Genomic DNA, 6396 nt, shown 5'->3' with positions numbered 1-6396 from the left:
GAGATGCTCTGGAAGTCGAAATGAAGAAGTTATTTTCATCTCCAGCTCCACCCTTCACGGCTGAAGTTTTATACTTCCACCCTGCAATTAACCCTCAAGCCGGGTAAGCGTATGCAGTATGCCCTTTATCCCTAAATACGCTATTCGCTTTGTGAGTTCTCACTCATTATATATCAGCACCCCTAATTAACCCACTGATAAACTTCCTATGCATAGGTAGGTGTGTGTGGACACACCATGTGTCTCCACTGTGTGCGACAGTGGACAGAGTGTGACTCCCTGCCCCAGCACTCGCATCCACACACAGGAGGCACCGTCCTGCGTGTTCAGTTTAATTATAAACAAGGCAGACTATTTCAGGCATGGCATTTGGAGACTGAGGCCTGTCATCATCACTGGAGCAGCTGTGTGTGGGTGAGATCCCACAGGCTGATACTAGGCAGGCTGCAGGAGCTAAGGACACAGGGCTGTGAAATGACAACAGATCAGGGCACTGAAGACAGCGAGTCATCAGAAAGAAACTCTGAATGGACATGTGTGGCTTAATGATAAACTCATTTGACAAATAAGTCAAGTCTCATATGTTGTGACCAACAGAGAAGGGTATGTTTTGTATTTGCTTTTTACTTATTATCATACAGCTTCAAATAAAATGGGACAAGGGTCAGTAGAATATTTAAAGGTCATACCAATACTACACCCTGTAATACATACTATTTCAAGCTATACTTTGCTACAGAGGAAGAGAACAGTAACAATGGAGGTAGTTAAGTTGATAAAAGTGTTATAATACTTTATTCTATGCAACTGCAGATACTGCATATCGATTACTAGTATCAACCGACAAAATTTTCATCCGTTTCTCTTTGAACAAGTTTGCCTACGAACATAAACTTTATTTCCAGACTGTAAATGATGAATCCCTTGAGATTCAGTGTGTCTCTGTTTTTCTAGGTGTCTACTGTCAGTATTCATATTAAACTCAACACAATAAAATATTTTCCAATTCAGTAGGTTTAAATATGTGATTCGAAGGCAGCTTCAACATGGCATGCCACGTGAACTCAGAAGTGAGAGCTGCTGTGCTAAGCTAGTTCAAGTAAGCCTCATTTACTTATGTGGAACAACAGACTAACTTACCAACATGCGGGTTCATCAAAATAGATTTCAATTGAGTTTTAAATGGCATATTAAGGGTCATTGAGTCAACGGCTAAGAGGCTTTCACTTGATATAATGTCAGTTGAGTTTAAGTCTCTTGCTCACCTGATGCAAAACACGTGCTGTTTTACATGACTGGACACTAGTAAACAAGATGCCATATGTAAATAAATGTAAAATATCAGTTCCTGGAGAGTACATTGCAAGGAAACAGTTAAATATGATGTACACTATGCTTTACTATACACAACGTATATTACACTGTACTGTACTGTACTGTACTATAGGCTACTATACTGTACTCCTTTTTCAGTGTATGTGCAGGAAAGTAGCAGCATCAATTAGATGTTGCACGTTTTGGTACATCTATTTGTTCAGGAAGTGTTTGTGTGCCACCAGACCCAAGACAAGACGTTGTCTTCTTCTTCCTTTCTTTTTTGTGGTTGGCATCTGTCGCAGTGTTTTGGTTCAGAGATGAAGCAACAGTCTGCAGCTCGTACAGGAAGAACCAAATTTCCTGGCAACACTAGTGCAGAAATACTGTATGTCCACTGGATAAGTTTCTTCTCTTAACTCTGTCTGATTCCACAAATCCCTTGCCGGTATTTCCTCAAATGTGTGTTAGTAAAGTGACACATGCATAAATATATATGTGCATCTGTTCATAGGTGTGTACCTACATTCTTGTTTTGATTTGTGGAAGCCTCTCTAGCTGACAGTGAAAATCTCAACCACCTGCCAGAGTTAGGCTGAAAAATGTCTGACCTCTGCTGCTGGCCCTCACTGCTGTGCAACCTCCTCCTGTCTTTGTCCTTCCACTGCACTCCCACACCATGTTTCACATGTTTGCAGAACATATTCGGAGAGCAGCACATGCTGAAACCTCGCTCCACTGAGAAAGACAGCCATGTCTCTGACTTTAGTTTCAGAACTGTGCAAAGAGTGTAAAGATGGCACTGATATATATACTGACAGTGACATGTGAAAGTCAAAAACAGGCTCTTACCTCTGCAGTGAATGTGAGCAACTTCACATTACGAGAGTCACTGTTTCCACTTGTCAACTCTTCTGTGAGATGAGAAGCAAACTCAGCTGCACGATGTTTCACAGACCTCCGCTCCTTCTTCTTGTTTTCACCCTCCCCCTCTCCTCACTCTTCTCATTCGTTTTCCTTGAGTTTGTTTGTGGTGCCTGCTGGTCTCAGGCTCCTCATCTAATTAGCCTGAGAGACCAGCACTGGACGTTTGGAGGTAATTTGACTCTTCCAGCAGATATGCAGCCGTTTGACTGCAACTGTTGCTCCGGCGGTGTGTGTTCACTTTCTCCCACTTTGACTGGGTCCTGTTCTCAGAGAGTTTGTGTACCTCCTCCCTCTCCTCCTCCTCCTCTTTCACCCTCCCTCTCTCTCCTCCCAGCCTCTCCCCCCTCCAGCCACTTCAAATGGACTTGTTCACTGCTGCTTACCCTGTCTCCCACCCCCCGCCCCCCCCACCCTCTATCCTGTCTGTACATCTGAACACTCATTCACTGTTTTTTTTCCCCTCTCTCTCTCTGGTTGCTAAAGACCAGCTGTGCCAGGGCCTCTTTTTTTGTCTTCAGTCACCGTGGAGACGAGGCTCCTTCTAAAAAGGAGCAGGGAGTGTGTGTGTGTGTGTGTGTGTGTACATCCATCTGGTGTCCCGCCAGCTGACTCAAGCACATACGTGCGCATTTGCTGTCGATTCTCTCCTGTTTCCTCCGTGTGCAGATGGGGGAAGTTGTACAACAGACATTTCATGATAAATCCATTGGAGGCTGATTTTCCCCCTGAGTTCCTCCTCCATCTCTACCAGAGGTGGAGTCTCCTGTGTTACAGAAAGGGCCTCTTAAAGAATGAAGGAAAGAACAATGAGGCCGTTCCTTTCTCTTTGTTGTTGTGTATTTTTTTTTAAATAATGGCCTCGCTGGTGTGTGCTTTGATGAAAGTCAACTGTGTGCGTGTTTGCATGCATTAGAGGATATTTGGACTTTCCAGGCTAAGCACATTCTTCAACAAACGGCTATTACTCATTTCCCAAATCTAACGAGAACACTATGCAGAGTTCCTGAGAGGGAAGCGTGTTCAAGCCGAAGCTGTTGAAAGACGATGCTGTTTGTTGTTGGTCAGGTAGTGCAGGCCTACAGTGGGTTTACTGTATCAGAGCTGTTTCACTGAAAACTGCCGCTTGCTGCGGCTAAATCATCACCATGAGAGCGGTGAGTGTCAACCAAAGCCTTGACGAACCAAAGCAATGAGCTGAAAGTTGCTGAAACGCTGCATAGAGCTGAAGCGTTCCTGATTTGAATCATTGTCATCATAAAAATATCAATTATAGCCTCTTGAAATCTTGTTTGACGTGAGATCACATGATTCACTCAGTTATTGATTGTAGTTCATCACTCAACCTCCTTTTGGATGCTTGTTTGTGTGTGTGGGCTACAGATGCTCACTGCTCATTGACTCCTCAGCACATTCGGCATTGGATGCAACAGAATTTCTCATAGCTAAAAATGTGCTAACAGCAATAACAACAACAAGGTTTGACATCCTTAAAAATGTGATAACTGTAGCAGTGACGGGTTGGGAGGATGAATTTCACACTTCCAGACTGTCACTGCTGCAGAGTTCACATCTCAGCCCCATTCTACTTACTGTAGAAGACAAAATTGATGTATGTCATCGACGTGGCTGGAAAAGGTCAGCGGTTTATGGATAAGCAGCGAGCACAGTGTGCAACAATAGGCTGATTTGCATTGACCCCTGTGTGTGAGGATGTGGGGAGGTCTTGTGAATGGAGGCCAGTTGAGACAGCCTCCATTCAGGCTTTGTTTCAGGCGGACTCAGTGTGCAGCATGACCCTGCGACCCCTGACACTGTCAGATACAGAGTGCAAACAAAACCTTTAAACCCTTTTCTGTGGCCTCATTGAGCTTCTTCATGTAACTTTGATTCATCTTTATTTTTGTCCCGACTTACACAGCTGCACCGCAGAAAACGCTAACGTTGCCAGTCTTTGCATTGCTTCTGGCTGTGTTTTGTGCTGAACCTCACTGGCGGGAAGTATCTGGAAAGTACCACACAGGTGAAGGTGGCGAGCTTTCTAGAGAAAAACTGCGTTGTGTTATTGAAAAGATACTCATCTGTGGAAAGTAAGAGGTGCGAAAAGCAAAGCAGATACCATCTTAATAGCAGCTTACCAATAATGTACTTTCTGTTCTCTCTGTTGGAGTTTGTTTCACTTTTTCAGTCCTTTTCTTTTATATTGAGTGGGATGATGAGAAAATAGAGCAAAGCTGTCTCAGTGTCTTCTCTGCTGTCCTTATTCTGACCTGGAACAATGCCATCATAACCTACCTGCTGCTTGTCTTATGGGTGTGGAGTGTGTGTTGGTCTTTTTATGGAAGAAATAGATTCATTTAGAAACAATAAAACATCTGTGATGCGTACTAGCGTACTAGCTAGAGAGAGTGTGCTCAGTGTTAACAGCATGATTGCGATATTAATAGTCCCACTTATAGTGGCATAGTATAAAACAGGCCATATTCCTTCTAGTTCCTTTTCCTGTGTTTGACCACAGCAGCGTCATTAGCTTCAAAAAGCTCATCCATTAACCCCCACAGTCAGTAAACAACAAGCATTGCTTTCATCACACGAGACATCCATTTGAACAACAAAACTGCTCATTTTTCATCTGATTTCCACGAAGACAAAGCTGCTACCAATTCTGAGTTGATGTCTGTTTTCAGTAAAGTTTTTTTCACTCTTGGTCACTCTTCTTTTCTCCACTTTTGTGTAACCAGAGTTGGGCAATATGACCATGCGTGTGTGTTCATATGTGTGTGTGAATGATTCAGCTGTGGAGGACGATGACACCTCTGAAATGTCTGCCGCTTGCGGCGTATTACACGTCACGTTGATTACTGTCACACAACACAATAATCACTGAATCCACTGCAGGTTGAATCTATCCCTGCTGCACCCGAAAAATGCCCCATTCCAGTCATCACAAACAACAGCTGGTATTGATAAGGCAGCTATTTCAGTGTGCGCGTATCGAGTTATTCAACCACAATCCTCAGAGGACACGGTCGGCTCACAGCCATCAGACCCTGCGACACAGCAGACTGTCATGCTGTCAAAAAGACTACAAAACTAATGGACATGTTGGTGAATCATGTCAGTGGATTTCAAATAAATTCATTGATAAATGACGCCACCATGATTAAATGTAGATTCACTGTGTGTCAGCAGCACAGGAGCATAAATCTCTCACACATTTAAGAACATTTTATTTAATTTGTCATAATTTAGACCATAAAAAAATGTCTGCCTGCTTTTGTTCATGTTTGAAAAACAAAGTGATCTTCCTGTAAGGCCTAACAGCATGTTTCCACCCCAGTCCTCTTTAATTAGTTGGAGGACTTGCTAAAGAAGACTTGCTTTCATCAAACTATGACACAGGAGTGGCTTTCATTGGGTGAAAATTCACTGTTTTTCCAGAGCTTGTACTAAGGAGACGTATAACAAAGCAGTATGATAAGTTATATTATAATATATAATATAATAAATGTGTCATTTACAATTGTTTTAATTTCATTTCTTCCAAACTTTACACAGTGAGAGATCGGAATATGTGAGCAGTGAAATGTTAATTATACTACTGATGTACTAAAATCATATCTAACAACGAGAGGAAGGAGGTGGGGGCATCACACAAGGAGTCATGCATGGAAGGATCACTGTATTGTAATACATATTAAACTACGAGCACGCCCTCTAGTGGTAATAATAACACACAACACTGTTTGCAGCAGAAGTGAGCTGAACATGTTTGCAGCAGTCACTCAGAGCTCAGTCAGCTGCCACGTAATGCAACATCTGCAACTGCACAAATCTCACATTTCCAGAGCAGGCTCAAGAAACTAAAAGAAATAGAAACACATCACCTGCACAGTATTTACACCGAACGTACTTTGTAAAGTACAAAAACAAGCATCAATTGATGATTCCTTAGTTTTGTTTTTTTTTTTTTTTTTTTTTTTTTACAGTTTTCATGCCTATAAAAATATATCAAATCAACAAGCAGGGACAAAGCTGATTGTACACAAGATAAGCAGACCTTTCAGTAATATTACAGCGATATCACTCATGCACTCATGTTGCCTGCATGAATAATTCATATCAAAATACACTGTGCAATGAACTGAAGTATTAAGA

The sequence above is a fragment of the Chelmon rostratus genome, chromosome 21 (genome assembly GCF_017976325.1).
Source record: "Chelmon rostratus isolate fCheRos1 chromosome 21, fCheRos1.pri, whole genome shotgun sequence".
Classification (NCBI taxonomy): Eukaryota; Metazoa; Chordata; class Actinopteri; order Chaetodontiformes; family Chaetodontidae; genus Chelmon; species Chelmon rostratus.
This window is presented reverse-complemented; position numbering follows the sequence as displayed.